This window comes from Ochotona curzoniae, unplaced genomic scaffold (assembly GCF_017591425.1).
Source record: "Ochotona curzoniae isolate NIBS_2020 unplaced genomic scaffold, NIBS_Ocur_1.0 contig_3432, whole genome shotgun sequence".
Classification (NCBI taxonomy): domain Eukaryota; kingdom Metazoa; phylum Chordata; class Mammalia; order Lagomorpha; family Ochotonidae; genus Ochotona; species Ochotona curzoniae.
In genome coordinates this window covers 19767578-19785745 of record NW_024465859.1, presented here as the reverse complement: position 1 = coordinate 19785745, position 18168 = coordinate 19767578, and the positions used below count along the sequence as shown (strand labels likewise).

At 50.0% G+C, this 18168-nt stretch overlaps 1 protein-coding gene across 1 annotated transcript in view; it reads right to left on the bottom strand.

Annotated features, from left to right (window-relative positions):
* Positions 1-11409, bottom strand: part of EXT2 (exostosin glycosyltransferase 2) — a 145164-nt gene extending 133755 nt beyond the window's left edge. Inside the window, exon 1 of the mRNA XM_040980143.1 lies at positions 11281-11409. The gene's annotated coding sequence lies outside the window, so the exon portion shown is untranslated. The remainder of the gene's footprint in view (positions 1-11280) is intronic.
* Between the last annotated feature and the right edge of the window lie 6759 nt (positions 11410-18168).

The following is an 18168-nucleotide window of genomic DNA, read 5'->3' as shown; positions in this document are numbered from 1 at the left end:
CTCTGGGCTTTGGCCAGGGCCAGTCCCAGATGTTGCAGGCATTTGAAGAGTATCCCAGCGGACAGGACAGTGTCTTCTCTTTTAATCTCCTCTCCCCTTCTCTCTCTCTGACTCCCAAATATCACTAGGAAAGTGTCAATAAAGTACAGAGTCATCAGAGGAAAAGATTAATCTTTACATTTTAAAATAAAATAAATAAATAAATAAATAAATAAATAAAATAAATAAATATATATATGGATGTGTTTGATGAATGTGATAGTTAAGGGTGTGGTAGGAGAGACAAAGGGAAAGAAGGGGAGTGGAGAGGAGGAAGAGAGAAGGGCAGTGTGGGGCTTCACTTTCAAAGGCGGGCATCAACAGCCTGCCACAGACCCACTGCACCCCCACCTCCCCTGTGAGCCCCACTCCTGAGGCTCCGTCTCTGCCCCCCGCTTCTGGGCCAGCTCTGCCACATGCCTTGACCAAGTGGACATGGCAGAAGCAACAGCTCGGAACTTTAGAACTTTCTGCTCTGTCGCCCCCAGACCCTCTCCCAGCTGCTGGGTCCCCAGGGGGAGGCATGCTGGGGGAGGCCCTGAAGAGGCTGTGTGCAGCAGAGAGGAGCCTTGCCCATCAAGCCAGGCCCAGCCTGCAGTATCAGGGACCAGTGAGTGCTTGCTGTTGTCGTTTTGAATGACTGAGTCTGGGGGTAAGTGGTTATACAGCAAAAAGCAAATGCAACAGCCAACTGAGACATAAAGAAAATACCCAGGGCCCGGCGCAATGGCGCAGTGGTTAAAGTCCTCGCCTTGCACGCCCGGGATCCCATATGGGCGCCAGTTCTAATCTCAGCAGCCCCACTTCCCATCCAGCTCCCTGCTTGTGGCCTGGGAAAGCAGTCGAGAACGGCCCAAAGCCTTGGGACCCTGCACCTGCATGGGAGACCCTGAAGAGGCTCCTGGCTTTGGAATGGCATAGCATCGGCCATTGTGCTCACTTGGGGAGTGAATCATCGGAGGGAAGATCTTCCTCTCTGTCTCTCCTCTCTGTGTATCCGCCTTTCCAATAAAAAAATATATATATATAATAAATCTTAAAAAAAAAAAAAAAGAAAGAAAATACCCGGTTTTCGGCTGACAATGAAGAGTTCCCCAACAGAGCACAGTTGAAGATCCCTCCCAAAGCAACCTCCCTGAGCTGATGCCCAGCACCATGTGTGGAGGGCAGGGCCTGCAGGGTGACTGCCATGGCTGCCACAGCCTGCTCTTGCGACTCCAAGCCACTTGGGCAATGCAATGTCGAAGTCTCAGTCTACTTGGTGATCTTTCAGAAATGCCATCACTGGAGAACGAGGAGAGTGGAAAGCTCAGAGACCACCTGAGGGCTGAGCGACCGCTTGCATGTTGGGATGAATGACGCCCCTCCAGCACGGCCTACACAAGGCACCTGCTTCCTGCCCAATGCTGAAGGCTGGGACTGCTGACAGCTCCCTGCAGACAATGTATTGCGCAGTCACTTCAATTCTCTAAGAGCAGGAAGTGGAGCACATCAAGGAAGTTGCCCGCCATGGACTAAAGAACATACCTTTGCACATGCCAGCTGAGCGACGGTCTTTGGTACGTGTGTGTGTATGTGTATATGGTATATGTGTATATGGTGTATGCGTATCAGCTCGGCTCACTCTCATCCTAACCCAGGCCCACCCTATGCTATGGGTGGCTTCCGTGCCATTGCATGGGTCCCCTGGGAGTTCCCTGGCAGGGTTGGGGAAGAACACACGTAAAGAACTGTACATCGCTGGGCCGGGTATTGACGACGCGTGTGGCTCACGAGCATGTGAGGGCAATCCTCAAGGGGGGTCTGCTGACACCCAGATGCCCGGGCCGGGCTTCCAGAAGGAGCACACTTCCGATGCCACCCAGGACATCCTCATCCTGTATCAGAGTGCCCGGATGGGAATCCCCACTGCCTCCACTGCCAGCTTCCTGTCCATGCAAACCCTGCAAGGAGCAGTAATGGCTCAAATTCTTATAGTTCCTGCCCTCCACATGGGAGCCCCAGACAGAGCTTCTGGCTCTTGGCTTCAGACTGGTCCAGCCCCAAATCTGAGCATTAAATCAGCAAATAAAAGATCTCGCTCTCTCTTTCTGTTTGCCTCCCCATCACTCTGTCTTTCAAATAAATAAATAAATAAACTTTATAAATATTTAAACAAAACAAATAATCTGCAAGGCTAAAAAGCAGCATTTTTTTAAAAAATATGACATTTGACATAACTGATTGCAATCCTTGTTGACTGTGTGTGCTGTGAACACTTTCCTCAGGTTCATAATTTGTATTCTGTCTTGAAAGAAAAGAGATTGTTACAATGAATTTGTTAAGCTACAGATAAAAATGAATAAACATATACAATCAGAAGGGCAGGATAATTCTAAAAACTGCACATAGGTAAGACACTATCTTATGCCAATATACTCTAACATAGAAAAGAAGTGGGAAGACTCTTAAAGAATAGATTTATCAAGTCTCAAGGCAGGCATTGTGGTGTAGTGGGTAAAGCTGCTGACTACAGTGCCAGCACGCCATATGGGCGCCAGTTCAACTCCCAGCTGCTCCACTTCCTTTTTTTTTTTTTTAACTTTTTCCATTTTTTTAAATTATGTTTTTGACAATCTTTACATAGCTAATTAGCATAAAAAGGTTCAAGGGCTACAGGAAAGTGGGTGAGACTATTATTCCCATATTGTTTCCTTCATGTATCTGAGGTAAAGGGGAATATTGAGGGAGAAGCCCCACCCAGTCTCCCACCCACCCCAGGTCCCAGATGAGGGGCAAGCTCCGAGATTCTTGCTCAAGTGGTTTGATAGTTCAATAGTTATGAATTGCTGCCAGTCTCGCCACTCCAAGCATGATGAGGTCATTGAAGAATCCACTGATTGACACAGTCCATCTTAGAGTCTGTTTGCCCTGCCAACATACGGCTGAAGTGGTTGACTGACTTGTTTTGTCTTCTGTCTTTTCATGGCTAGGGTTCTGAGTCCAGCAGTTTGATTGGGGAGATCCCCAAAGAAACTTTGTCTGAGGTGTTCCCAGACCAGATTCTTGTATGTACTAGCAAGTACAGGGTCTGGCACAGTTCATCACCCTGATCAGCTGGTGGTTGCAATTGCTGGGTTGGTTCTGTTTTCAACCCCCACTTCCACTGGAACCAATGGGTGTTGCAGTCCAGCCTGGTTCTGCCCAGCACGTACTCAGTCCTCACGTAAACCAGAGGGAGCTGCAGCCTAGTCAGAGAGACCCACAATAACCCCACCAGGCCCGCCCCCTACCCTGCTTTGCCAGTATGTGTAGCAGACTAGTCCAGTCTGTCCCACATCCCATTTGGCTCTTGTACACGTCAATGGGTATTGAAGCTTAGTTCCATCTAACCAGCTCAACAATCAAGCCCTCATGGATGTTGCTGAGTGCCTCTCTGCCTAGCCACCCCAGCCCCCATCCTACTTTTCCTGCCCTCCTGTGGGAGTGGTAACCCAAGAGGGAGGAGCCCACTATTTCCCTCCCAGGCCTCTCCCACTCCCAGATTATGCACTCTCCAGGTGTTTCTGTGGTTTGACTTGACAGAATTAGCCCCCAGCGCTAGCTTCTGCGGGTTGATGCTGCAGCTAAGCCCAAACGACCTTCACCCACTTTAATTTTATTTGCACTAGTAGGAACAATCAGCCCAGCCTGGCTTTTTCCTGATCTAGTCCACATGAGGCCCACAGGTGTCCCAGCTGCTCCACTTCCAATCCAGCTCCCCACACAGCAAGTCCCTGGGTCCCTGCACCTACATGGGAGAAACGGAAAAGTTTCTGGCTTTGGTTTGACCATTTGGGAACAGATCTGCTGATGAAAGATCTCTCTCTCTCCCTCTCTGTAACTATGCCTTGCAAACAAATAAAATAAATCTTTTTAAAAGGTGGTGGTGCTCAAGGAGAAAAAGTGAACCTGAATAGCTGTAATTATTAACTAGATAAAAAATTTAAAAATACAGAAAATTCCAAGCACAGAAAAGATTCCAGGTCCAAACAAATATTCACATATTCTGATTTTACAGAAATGATGCCAGAACTCAGAGGAGAAAGGATGAATCTGCCCAGTGCACCTGCAGAGGCCGTGATGTCGTTCGTGATCCCTGCATGTCAGGGTAGTGGTTCTCAAAACCCAGGCATCCCACAAGGTCCCCACGACCCTTCCAAAGGGTCCTAAGTGTTGTCACCATAATCCTGCCATGAATTGCTTACTTCACTCTCATTTCTTGGAGGCTCCGTGACATTGGACACATGCAGGCGCAGCCATGGGGATCCAAAGATGGTCCAAGATTCCCACTCACAGAGCCAAAAGGCTCAACTTCAGGCAGAGTACACACCACCACAACCCCCCTTGGTTGTATCAATACACAACTATTAAATCAAGAAATGAAGAAAGCAAACTGCCCGTAAAAGAAAGTGGAAGAAAAACACTAAAAGCAACCAGATGGGAGGAAAACCTACTTAAACTATATTTGTAAATGAATTGCAAAGGGTAAAACTCTAAAAATACTTAGGACACAATTGAAGAATATTTATGCCTTCAGGCAGACAGTCATTTCTATAACAAAATACAAGAAGTATAAACCAGGAACAGGTAAAATGCTAAATTCACTGTGCCAGGTAAGCGATGTTTTCATCAAGAACAAAGGCAGTGTCACAGTTCAGAAACGTTTCCAGCAGAACCTCATGAGAACTGAAGACGAGCTCCAAAGGTGAAGACGATCTTTGCAGCACACGTGACCAGCGAGGACAGATGAACAACTCCAACGAGTGATGAACAAACAAAACACACATACAAAACACCGATCACAGACAAAAGGACCAGACAGGGAAGGTTGCAGGAGAGGGGCCAGCACCGCACACCCCCGAGAAAGATGGGCAGAAGTGAAACCACAAGCAGACACTAGAGTTGGCGAGCAGGCAACCACTGGCTCTCCCCCACGAGGGGAACTTGAGTTGACTGCAGAGCCCACCCCAAGGGCTCTGCAAGTTCTGCCAAGAGTGGCACTGGCAACCATCACTCCAGAGCCTGCCAACTGTTATAGCTTCAGAACACCCACCATAGCTGCCTCCAACAGGCAAAAGAGGAGAGACAAAGACCAGGGTGCAAGTAGTTAACTTACAAGGGAGGGGGAGTCAGAGTAAGGGAACGAGGGAAGAGCAGCCCACAAGGGAAAGCCGACGCACAGGGTTCACCTGGAGATGTCACCTAAGGACACCAGTGCGGCACTTCCTCGGTTCAACTCCTGGCCCAGCTCCGGATGCCAGTTTGCTGCTAAATGCAGACTCCGGAATACGGTAGTGATGGGCCCTCCCACCTGCCAAGGGGAGCTGGCTCCATCCTGCCATGTAGGTGTCAGGCATTTGGGGAGTGAACCAGTGGACACAAGTGTGCTCATTCTCACTCTTGCTCTCTCTCTCTGTCTTTCAAATAAACTGTGCAAATTACTTTTGCAAAGCATGGTTATTAAGCTACTTATTGCTGGAACCATAGGGGCTGCTGGGCTTCCGGCCTCTGCAGACCCAGATAGATGCCACCTGTCCCTCAGGAGGAACGGGAGTGAGGACACTGCTATGGAACTCCTCTCCTCACTACTGCTTGGCAACGCCTGGTGTCAGCCCGGAGCCTGCTGCCCATGGCCCTCACAGACTGCATTCTCACTTTCCCAGCTGCATACTTTTTCTGATCAAATGCTGCACTGAAGCCAGGTGAGAGCCTGGCTTTTCCCACTGCAGCAGCTGGCACTGGCCTTCAATGTGCCAACTCAGATGTGTTTCCTGGCTAGACAAGTCCACTAACAGGGCAGCCAGCTTCACATCATCAGTGTCCTGCAGGGCACCATGCCCCAGGAGCATCACATGGGGTCAGAAGGCCCCTGGTGTGAGCCCAGCCTCTCTGCCCTACACAGGTGCCTGACCTCTGCCATTTCGGATCCGATCATCCACATCAACACCTGGGAACCCAGTCCTGCGGTAACATCTGTTTACGTCAATCCGGGCAGATATAGAACAGCGAGCCCAACCTGAGGAGCTTCTCAAAGACACTGCACCCTCGTTCAGCAGGTCAAGTTACCAGGTGGAGTCGGGGGCTCTTACCCCTGGGAGTGTGGGCAGGTGCAGTGTCTCTGGCCTCAGTGATAACTTAAAAGTCTCCACTTGCAGGGCCTGCACAGTGAAGAAATCCTCTGCCTGAGGCACTGGCATCCCACAGGAACGTCAGTTTATGTTCTGGCCGCTCCACTTCCGATCCACTTCCCTGCTTATGGCATGGGAAAGCAGCAGAGGCTGGCTCAAGTCCTTGGGCCTCTGCACCCACGTGGGAGACCTGGAAGAAGCTCAACCATTTGGGGAGTGAATCACAAATAAAAGACCTCTGTCTGCCCTTCTCCCTGTAACTTAGCCTTTAAAACAAATATTTTTTAAATCCTTTTAAAAAAAAAGTCCCACTTTTCCTGTCCTCCTCATTATCTTCTTCCTCAAGATTCTGCCATCTGCCTTCTCCATCTTATTCATGGCAGGAGAGGGTATTTGGGGCCATTTTCACTCCATCCATTGTAGGCAGTTCATCCCATAACCATAGCAACCAACAACATGTCCAGATGTTGCCAAATGTCCCTTGGGGGAGGCAAAGACCCTTGCAGGTGAGAACCGCTGGTGTCAGGCGCTTGTGCTTGAAGGAGCCTGCCCAGCAGCGGTTAGGATAGACTCTGGCCCTGCATCAGACGACAATGCTGCCCTCCTAGCTAGCGCTCTTCGACCCTATCCCCACCGCATGTGACCCTCCCTTCCAGCCGGTCCCCAGGGCCAGGTGCTGCTGCTCTGTCAGGGACTGCACCTGCCTGCACAGGAAGGTAGAGGCCAAGGGTGAGAGGGACAAGCTTCATCTTGCAAGACATCCGGCTCCAGCGAGACAGGGATGGGGGTTCTCTGCTTAGTCCCAGGCAAAGACACGCCCACAAAACCAGTGTCCCCAAGGGCACCTGGGAACCCTGGGCTCTCTGTGTCGTCCCTAGCTCAGCCCTGGATGTCCACCTTCCCGTGTACTCCTGCCTCGAGCGCAACCTCACCCTGAGCCTGGTGCTCCATGGGAGACACTGCCATGGAACCGTCTGTCTTAGACTGTGAGTCCCGCCTTCATGCCTGGCTGTGCTAAGCCGGGGCTCCACTCGACTCCACCATCTATGGGAAATAACAGGAGCCAGGCAGCTCCACCATCCTCTTCAACACCATGGGCCAGGTACTTGTCAAGTTCTGCACCTAATGCTTGCTTTTCAACCTCAATCTCACCCAACAGAGCCCTGTAGAAAGTCTTACACTTGGGCCCAGCACACTGGCTCAACTGGCTAATCCTTTCCCTTCAAGCACCAGGGTTCTATATGGGCACCAGTTAGTATCCAGATGCTTTACTTCCCATCCAGCTCCCTGCTTGTGGCCTGGGAACGCAGTTGAGGATGGTCCAAAGCCTTGGGACCCTGCACCCACGTAGGAGACCAGGATGAAGCTCTTGGCTCCGGACTGGCTCAGCTCCAACTGTTGCAGCCACTCAGCAAATGAACCAGTGGATAGAAGATTCTCTCTGTCTCTCCTTCTCTCTGTAAATCTGCCTTTCCAATAAAAATAAATAAATCTTAAAAAGAAAGAGAAAGTCTTGCACTCATGATGTTACAGTTCCAAGGGCCCTCAGTTTCCCAAGGCCATCCTCTAGACCTGCTTTCTAGAGCTGCTTCTAGTACCAGCTAAGCTTGTGCCCTGCCACCCTGAAAAGTCAGCTCAGGACCTGCAGAAAGGGAGCACGGGAGTCCAACGTATCCAGGGAGAAGCTGGATAGGAAGGGGAAGCCACCAGGTGTGACTCCTGCTGACTGCCAATGGCTGACCAGGAAGGACTCCACTCTGAGGGAGTTTGCTGAAGAACTTGCACCCATCCCTGAGTGGTCCCAGAAAGGGCAGGATACTCTGGCACTCCCCTGCCACAGCCCATCCCCACCAGCCAAGCGGTGCCCCCAGACAGGTAACGTGCCCACCAGCCCAAACAGACCCCAGGAAGTCTCCTCAAACTCTGGGGAATAAAACGTTGAGAGAGACAGCATGCACATGGGGTAGGAAAAAACACTTGGAATAAAATAAACAGGACAGGGGTGGGGGCGGTAAGTGGAAAAATAATAAAAAACCAATCCATACTGAGTAGGGCTGGGGAGACAGAGAACCTCATTGGTCCCCCACATTGCACAACACCCCGTCACCCTCTTGCCCCACGCGCTGACAACGCCCTCATTTCCATTAGCTGTTCTTTCTCTCCTTTAGATTTATTTGTTTGTTTTATTGGAAAAGCAGATTCATAGAGGGAAGGAGAACCCAAGAGAGGAAGCTCTTCCATCCATTGATTCACTCCTCAAGTGGCTACAATGGCAAAAGCTGAGTTGATTCGAAACCAGGAACCAGGAGCCTCTTCCAATCGCCCACATGGGTGCAGGGTCCCAAGGCTTTGGGCCATCCTTGGCTGCGTTCCCAGGCCACAAACGGAGCTGGATGGGAAGTGGAGAAGCCAGGATATGTACCGGCACCCACATGGGATGGTGGTGTTTAAGGGTAGATTAGTGGTCCTGCTGTTGTCTCTGTTATACTCAGTTTTCCATCTATTCAGTACAGCCAGCATCTAGGACATGGCACTAGGACACGGGCCAGGTCCACACAAATGTTTGCTGAATGAATGAATGCGTCTTTCCTCCCCCAGATCCCTTGGTACCCGGAGCATTCAGCTTCCTCCAATTCCTGCCTGTCCTGAGCTGGAAGACACTTCCAAAAGCAGCAGATGGCTGGATCCTTCCAGAGACCGTGAGTATTGTGTCCCTACTCCCCAGTAGCGCCTCTCCCATCTCTATTCAAATGCCCTCATGCCACCCACTGCTGCCTATAAAACCCTGGGCTTACCTACATCCCTCCTGTAAAACTTGACTCTAGACAGGCTAGCATTTTTTTTTTTTTAATTATTGATTGATTTGAAAGGCAGAGGAAGAGAAAGATCTTAAAATTTTAAATCCACTCGTTTACTCCCCAAATGGCTACAATGGGCCAGGGACTTCATCATGCCACAGCTTGGAGCCCACAGCTTCTTCTGGGTCTCCCGTATGGGTGCAGGGAGACCAGGGCTTCAGCCATCTGCTGCTTTCGCAGGCACATTGAGCATGGAAGTGGAACAGCCGGGATTCAAACTGGTGCCCAGATGAGATGTCGGCACTGCAGGCAGTGACTTTTCCTGTGGCACCTCAGAGCCAGGTCCCCTCTAGTGTTACTTCTGAAACACAGATGAACCCCCAGAGTTCTCACTGCACAAGCCAAGAAGGCAGGATATGCCTGCACCATCCTTGCAGGCAACACAGCACACACCTTCCCTCCAAAGAAAACAGTGCTGCCTGCCCCAAAGGTGACAGACTGCAAAGGTTCTGCTGCCAAGGCCTGCTTATTCTACACGTCCAACCAAAGTCCCACACACCTCAACCTCCTGGAAACACCGCAGCTCTGTCCCTGAGGGCCGGTGGCACCACCCAGCCAGCCACACTGCACTGAGTCACCAGCGAAGTTTCTGAATCCCAACCTGCTGTCAGGATTAGCTACATTTTCTGTTCCTGGAATGACTGACGTCTAAGATGAGCTGGGGGATAACTTCTGCCTGCTGAGTCAGGTTCTATCCAGTCCACAGCATCCACTGTTCCAGGCACAGGCTCTCATCCGGTTCACCTTCCTACAGAAACCCCCCTAGGGGAACTCCCTGAGCCAGTGGGACACTGGAGCTAAACCCCTCACACCTCTCCTGAAAGCAAAGGAACCAAGTCAGCAAAAGCAGGAAGACCCACGCTTCACTTCTTCCTATGGCAAGGTTTTCCTAAACTTTTATTTATTTACCTACTTATTTGAGACATAGACATAAGGAGAAACTGAGAAATAAGAGTTATTAAATGTTCATTTTGCAGACTCCAATGACTGCCAAGGCTGAGTCAAGGTGAAAGCCAGGAGCAGGAAACTCATCCAGGTCTCCCATTAGGCAGCAAGGACTCATTTAGCATCTGTCAGAGTTTCCACATTCAGTCCACAAAGTAGCGTAGCAAGCTAATCCTCTGCGTGTGGCACCAGCATCCTCTATGGGCGCCGGTTCAAATCCCAACTGCTCCACATCCTATCCAGCTCTCTGCTTATGCCCTGGGAAAGCATCAGAGGATGACCCAAGGGTTCGAGTCTGTACACCCACTTGGGAGACCTGGAAGAAGCTCCTGGCTCCAAGGACCAGCCAGGTATAGACCTGGCAGCTGAGGCCAATTGGAGAATAAACCAGTGGATGAAAGATCTCTCTGGGTGTCTGTTTTTCCCCACCCCTCTCTCTGTAAACTTTGGCTTTCAAGGAAAATAAATAAATCCTTGGAACAAAAACGTTGGCGTATTTCATCATCGTAACCATGCTCAGTGACAGCCTGTCATTCCTGTCACTTCACAGCCAGGGAAAGTGTACCAGAAGAGGTGTCCAACGCGACACAACCAGAAAACGAGGCAGCTGGAATTCACAGCCAGGCAGGCAGCCTGCAACCAGGGAAGTGAGGGGCTACCGTGGAAACCCACCCACAGGTCTCCTTCCCGGAACTGAGCCTGGCAGCTCTGAACTGACAGCGCTCGGGCAATCACAGATTTACAGCCAGAACACCTGTTGATAAGTCAGTCAAGGGCCCAACTACAGCAGCACTTCCCAGGAAACAGACCAAGCCAGGACCTCACGCTCCAAGCCACCCTAACCCTGATTTGGCTAACCAACGATCCCGGAGCTTCTAGTGGACAGCCATGCCACTGCGGCCCGGCCACCTTTCCTGTCCCACACCAAGGCGAGGTGCCAAGGCATCCCTGGAGTTCTCAGGAAGGGGAGGTCCCGCCGGAAGGTGGGCGGATCCTCGGGGCAGGCCAGCTGTTGGGGGGACAGGGGTGGGCGGGTCCTCAGGGCAGGCCAGCCGCTGGGGGGACAGGGGTGGGCGGGTCCTCAGGGCAGGCCAGCCGCTGGGGGGACAGGGTGGGCGGGTCCTCAGGGCAGGCCAGCTGTTGGGGGGACAGGGGTGGCCGAGGGACCCCCGAGTGGGATGCGGCAGGCAAAGCGGGAGCTGCCAGGACGCGGCCCCGCAGCCCACGGGCCTCCACCGAGCCTCCCCGCCGGCCCGCGCCCGGCCGCGGCCCTCGCGCGCCGCGCTTACCTCGGCCACGGCTGCCTCCCGGTCGGCCCGGTGCTCAGTCACCGGCTCATGCCGCGGGGCGCCGGCCACGGCTGCCCGGGTCCAACCGCACCGAGTCGGGAGCGGCCACCGCCACGGGTCAAGGCTACGCGGCCGGGCCAGGAACACGACTCCGGGGATCCGGTCCAGCGGCTCCTGACACGGAGCGCACTGCGCGTGCGGGAGCCCCCTGCTGGACAGGAGGAGTCAGGGCCGCGCTGGATGGGCTCCCCGGGCAGGTGCAGCCCAAGGGAGTCCCCGCGCCCCACTTCTCAAGCGGAAACTGGTCGCGACCAGTGCTGGGGAGCGTGCAATCTTCCTGGATACACCAGCCTGACACTAGGCATCAAAGTGTCAAATGACCACACTCTTCCAACAGTCCCAACAAAACCTGCCAAAAACACTCAGGACTAGATTTTTCCCCTCATTATTTCATTTTTAATTTTATGATACAATTCTGTAGGCTCTGGGACTTTCTTTCCCTTCCTCCCCAAGTTCCCTCTTCCTAACTGATTTCTCCCATATTATTACAATAGTCATAAGCAGTCATAAGCCCATCAATGTGCTATTCAATTGTGTCCTGACATTGCCGGTACAGACAATGACACAAAAGGACTATTTCTAATAATAGAAAAAATACTGGAATGAACAAAAATAAACTATTGGACATGGCTAAAATGGAAGGAAATGCAAAACTGCAAAATATATTGGTAGGAAGATAGAGCCAAGACACATTTGTAAGAAAGCATGATCTAAAGCATTGGACCAGGAGGTTTAAAAAAATGTATGCAGAAGAGAGAAAAATAAACAAACAGATGTTCATATTCAGGCATTTATTTTCCCCTCTGGCAGGAATCCAAGAGCAATTAGTAGTTGCGGGGACAAAAACGGAGGGATTTTCATTTTCTTCCTGTGAATCTGTATTAGTCAGCTTTAAACAAGCGCAGAAAAATCCCTGTAGTAAGACAGTAGTCGTGTCCAGTGAATCAAAGTACAGAGTGATATGAATGAGAGATTTAAAAAAAATAACCCTGGGCCTGGCACAATGGCTCAACTGGCTCCCTTCAAGCACTGGGATTCCATACGGGTGCTGGTTCATGTCCCAGTTGCTCCACTTCTAATCCGGCTTCCTGCTTGTGGCCTAGGAAAACAGTCAAGGACAGCCCAAAGCCTTGGGACCCTGAACCTGCATGGGAGACCTGAAAGAGGTTCCTGGCTCCTGGCTTTGGATAGGCTGTTGTGTCCGCTTAGGGAGTGAAACAGCAGGTGGAAGATCTTTCTCTGTCTCTCCTCCTCTCTGTAGATCTGCCTTTTCCTTCCTTTTTTTTTTTTTTTTTTTTTAGGTTTGTTTTTATTGGAAAGTCAGATTTCAGATTAGATTAGAACCAGTGCCCATATGGGATCCCAGCATGTGCAAGGCGAGGAATTTAGCCGCTAGGCTGCTACGCTGGGCCCAAGAACTGCCTTTTCATTAATTAATTAATTAATTAACAAGGAAAATGACCCCATGGGGACTGCGTTGCTGTCAGAGTGGAGTTTTGGGTCTAGCCTGCGAAATCTAATCCATCCTGAGCCCAGCTATGCTTCAGCGCCCTCTGCAGGAAGCTGTCATGGCTTCAGTGTTCATTCGCCTTGAAATGAGAAAACGTTCATTGGCTCTGACTCTGCACACAGGCTCCCTACTGCAACAGAGTTCCCAGGAACATTTCTGAGAGTAAATGCCTGCTTGTCACAGATCTGGGGGCTTGGGACAAACGCATTCTCCTCCTCCACACCCAAGACAGCATTGCTCTGCCATCTGAATACACATCCCAGTGATAAGGAATCCAGCACCGTTTGCCCGTTTGACACATGGATCGGGGACAGTGGTGACTATCCATGAGTGCCACTGTGTTGTAAGTCTTCTCACCCCAGGAGTTCTACTTTTCAAAAACAGATCAACAACACTGTCGTGGGATGGGAGCTTTACCCTCTTTTTTTTTTTTTTCCTTCTTCGTATGAGTTTTTTAAATTTTATTTTTGATGATGTTCTTTCTGTATCTGAAGGAAAGGGGCGGGAGAAAAGAGGAGATGCCACACCCAGCTCCCCAGTCACCCCAGTACCCGAGTACCCCAGGGATGGGGAAGGACCATCCTATGTCATCCCAGGGTCACCAATGTGGAGTATGTCCCGAGGGTTCTGCTCAGGTGGCTTTGATAGTTCTGAAATGCTGTCGATCTCGCTGATCCAAGGATGAGGAATTTCTTCCAATCCCCATTGGCTGACATAGTTGACCTGAAAGTCTCCGTTTCCCCAGATATTTGATGTTTTGTCCTCCGTCCTGTTATGGTACCAGATGTCCTCTGTGGGCACCAATGGGCTGCCATAGCCTCCATGTGCATCAGGGCCTGCCGTCCACTGCTCCGTGTTTTTCTCCCAAGGAGGGCCAGTTCTGACACATGCACTTTGTCAGACCACCAATCCTGGAGATGAGCCCTCGTGTCCCCATACCCCCTACCTGTGCCACCATCCAGACCCCCTGCAAGCTCACACACCAAGCCCCCATAACTGTGCTACCAGGCAGCCAGTGGGATTCACTTGGCGTCAATGGCGCCCTGGCCCAATAGACCTACTCCCTGCCCCCCAGGGCTCATGGACCTGGAATCTACTGTGCAGATGGGCCTAAGGACCCAGGCCAGGAGACCTGGACCCTGCCAGAACGCTCCATCCCCAGGACTCATGGACCCGACATGCACACATATCTTTAGAAAAATAAAATTAAAAGGCTAGACAACCATACTGGCACACTGGTATGGTTAACACAGATTTGGCATTAACCTGGCCCAGGATGCCTGCCAGCTATTAGCTGCTTTTCTCACAGCAGTGTAACCTTGCCTAGGTACAACATAACCTAAGCTGTAGCCCACAGCTGGGATAGATTTTTTAAAAACATGTTTTAATTAATCATTATTTTTTCATTAATGAGGACTCTCTGTGTTAAAGAGTTTTACCAAGCCAGATCTATGCAGAAAACTACCTTACTCACTTTTTATGACCTTACACTTGCAGCATGCCCAACCGATAGCAAATACTCAATAACTATTTGTAGAATTGATAAAAGGAGCTCAGGGATATCATTGTGGCATAGCACATCAAGCTGCTGCCTGCAATGCCAGCATCCTGTAGAGGTACTGGTTCATATCCCAGCTGTTCCACTGCTGATCAGCTGCCCACTAATAGCCTAGGAAAAACAATGGAAATGGCCAGGTGATTGGGCCCCTGCCACTCACACGGGAGTCCCAGCAGAGGCTCCTGGCTCAGCCTTGGCTACTGCAGGATGGAAGATTCTCTCTTTCTTTCAAATAATGAATCTTTTTTTCTTAATGAGCACAGAGGAATCAAACAAATACACAAGTAACACTACTGAAGGTAGAGTATGAAATGTGGCTTATATAAACAAGTGTTAGGGTTCAAAAGATGAAAAGGTTGTGTCTAGTTCGAAAGATCTAGAATGATTTCAGCCAGTCCTCAGACACGATTATTTTTAACAATAACTTTCTAAACACTACCCTGCACCATACAACATGATAATTGTTTACAAAGCACTACATCATATTGAGCATTATAAGCAATCTAGAGATGACTTAAAGTATATGAAGGGTAGGTGTTTGGCACAGCAGCTAAGCCATCACTTGGGACACCTGCCTTCCATGTCAGAGTGCCTGAGTTCCAGCCCTCGGTCTACACTCGATGTCGGCTTCCTGTCCGTGCACACCCTGGGGAGCAGCAGTGACAGCTCAGCGGGTCTCTGCCATCGCTGTGCGATCCCCAGAGTTCCTGGATGTTGGCTTGAGCTGACCCAGCCTTGACTGTTGTAGGCAGTTAAGTAGATCAGTGGTTAGAAGAACTCTTTCTTATCTCCCTCCCTCCCTCTCCTACTCCCTCTGTGTGTGTCTTTCTTTCACATAAGTGTACCCGAGGATGTGTGTGGATTACATGCGAATACTACACCCTTTTATGTAACAGAGAGCACCCACAGATCCTGCTACCCACAGGGACCTGGAAGCAACCCCCATGGACACGAACAAAGCATGTACATTATCAAACATCCGAGCTTGTTGAGCCTTAAGAAGCAAAAGCAAGCTTCCCTAGCCCTGGTCCCTGCTGGGCCTACAAACCTTGCTGAAAGCCCCTTTGGGGTTCAGATGAGCAAGACCCCTGGGCCCCAGGTTACGTCTTGCCCCAGCCAACCCCTCTGCTCTCAGCAGGAAGTGCAGCTGGAGAGGACAGGCAATCCACATTCCTGCTTCAGACCTGCTGACACTCCCACTCCCCTGCAGCAGCGTCCCTATACCACACAGTACATGCCCCAAGATGTCTGGCAGGAGCCTAGAATCACAGACAGTAGCAAGCTGCACAATTCCACTTTTCTCTTATATTTCTATACCTGTGATACAGCTTAAAACACAAAATTGGCATAGTAGGAGAACAGAAGGACTTCTTGTAATAAAAGTTGGTTAAAATGTATGGATTGCTTATTTCTTTAGTTTTACATTACATTTGATATTTTCTTTCAAAAAAAAAACCATTCATTTTTCTTTGAAAGGCAGAGTTGCAAAGAGAGGCAAGACATGGGGAAGGGGAGAGAGAGAGAGATCTTCAATCCACTAGTTCACTCCGCAAATGGCCACAGTGGCTGGAGCTGGGCTGGTCTGCCAGGAGCCAGGAGATCCATCCAGTTCTTCTGTGTGGGTGCAGGAGCTCAAGCACTTGGATCTTCTTCTGCTGCTTTCCCAGGTATATTATCAGGGAGCTGGATTAGAAGTGGAGCAGCCAGGACTTGAACCAACGTCTATATGGTATGCCAGCACCACCGGCTGAGGCTTAGCCTACTATGCCACAGTGCCCTCCCTAACCCTGCCACCTTGACTTTTTAAAAAAATGATTTACTTATTTTTATTGGAAAGGCAGATATACAGAGAGGAGGAGAGACAAACAGAAAGATCTTCCATCTGCTGATTCACTCCCCAAGTAGCCACAACAGTAGAGCCATGCTGATTCAAAACCAGGAGCCAGGAGCTTCTTCTGGGTCTCCCATGTAGATGCAGAGTCCCAAGGCTTTGGGCCATTCTCTACTGCTTTCTCAGGTCAGAAGCAGGGAGCTGGAAAGGAAGTGGAGCAGCCAGGATGTGAATAGGTGCCCATGTGGAATCCCGGTGCAAGCAAGGTGAAAATTTAGCCACTAGGTTATCACGCTGGGTCCCACCTTGACATTTTTAAACCACAGTTGACTGTGGGTTACCAAAACTGTGGAAAGAAACACTAGATTAGATGGGACATCTGTTCAGATAACTCCTTAATATGGCACACACATTCCTCCAGACCCCAGCCTGCTCCCTGTGGACAACCTCTCCAAGAGTTCACCTTGCACATGCCTTGGCCTTGCAACACTGTGCATGCACAGACGGCTCTACTATTTGCTTTCAAGCCATTGCAAATGCCACTGCTTTCTCCTGAGTGCCTGTTGAAATCTCCATCTCCGTTGAACTCTCTATCTCTGTTGCTATTTCCATGGGGCACATGAACTTCATAAATGGAACCTTGGTTCAGGAGTTAGAGGGAGGGTGAGTTTGTCCTAGGTTAACTTATATAAACTGGGAGTGCATTTCCTGGGTTTGTTTTCTTTTTAAGTCTTATTTGTTGGGCCCAGCATGGTAGACTAGTGGTTAAATACTCACCTTGCATGCGCCAGAATCCCACATGGGTGCCAGTTTATGTCCCAGCTGTTTCATTTCCCATCCAGCTCCCTGATTGTGGCCTGGGAAAGTAGTCAAGAACCACCCAAAGCCTTGGGAGCATGCACTTGTGTGGGGAGACCCAGAATAGGTTCCTGGCTCCTACCTTCAGATTGGCTCAGCTACAGCCACTGTGGGCACTTGGGGAATGAACCAGCAGATGGCAGATCTTTGTCCTCTCCATAGATTTGCCTTTCCAATAAAAACAAATACATCTTAAATTTTAAAAAAAGGATTTATATGTTTGAGGCCAGCCTGGTGACACAGAAAATCCTCTGTGTTGGGCCCAGCATCCCATATAGGTACCTGTTTTTGTCCTGGCTGCTCCACTTCTGGTCCAGCTCCCTGCTAATGTTCCTGCTCCTTGGAAAAGAGCAGAGGATGGCCCAAGTTCTTGGTCCTTAAAATATATGTAAAAGACGGAGAAAAGCTCCTGGCTCCTAGCTTTGGACCAACTCAGCTCTGGCCATAGCAGCCATTTGAGGAGTAAATGAGTGGATGGAAGATCTATCTTGGTTTCTTTCTCTTTCTTTCTCTCTCTCTCTCCATTCCCCCTCTATTATTCTTTAAATTAAAACAAATAAATCTTTTTAAAAAATTATTTATTATCTGCAATGCAGAGTTAGAGAGGGAGAGTTGAGGTTCCACCCACTGGATCATTCCCCAAATGGCCATAACAGCCAAGGTTGGGCTAGGCTAAAGCCAGCAGCTCGGGACCTCCTTCAGGGTTTCCCACACGCAGCCTAAACACTTGTGCCATCCTCTGCTTCTCTCTCAGGCATATTAGTAGGGAGTTGGATCAGAAGCAGAGCAGGCGGGACTCAAATCAATGTTCACATGGGCTTGGAGTAACAGGGTGCAGACTTAACCCATTGCAACACAACCAATCCTGACACCGGCATTTTTCACAATCGGGAATAGAAAGGTAGTGTTCCCTATAACCAATGACATTCAAAATAACTAAAGGTCGAGTGGGCACTTGGTACAGTGGTTAAGCTAACACTTTGGATACTCACATCAGTTGAGTGCGTGGGTTCACGTCTGATTCCAGCTTCCTGCTGCTATACACCCTGGGAGGCAGCTCAAGTACGTGGA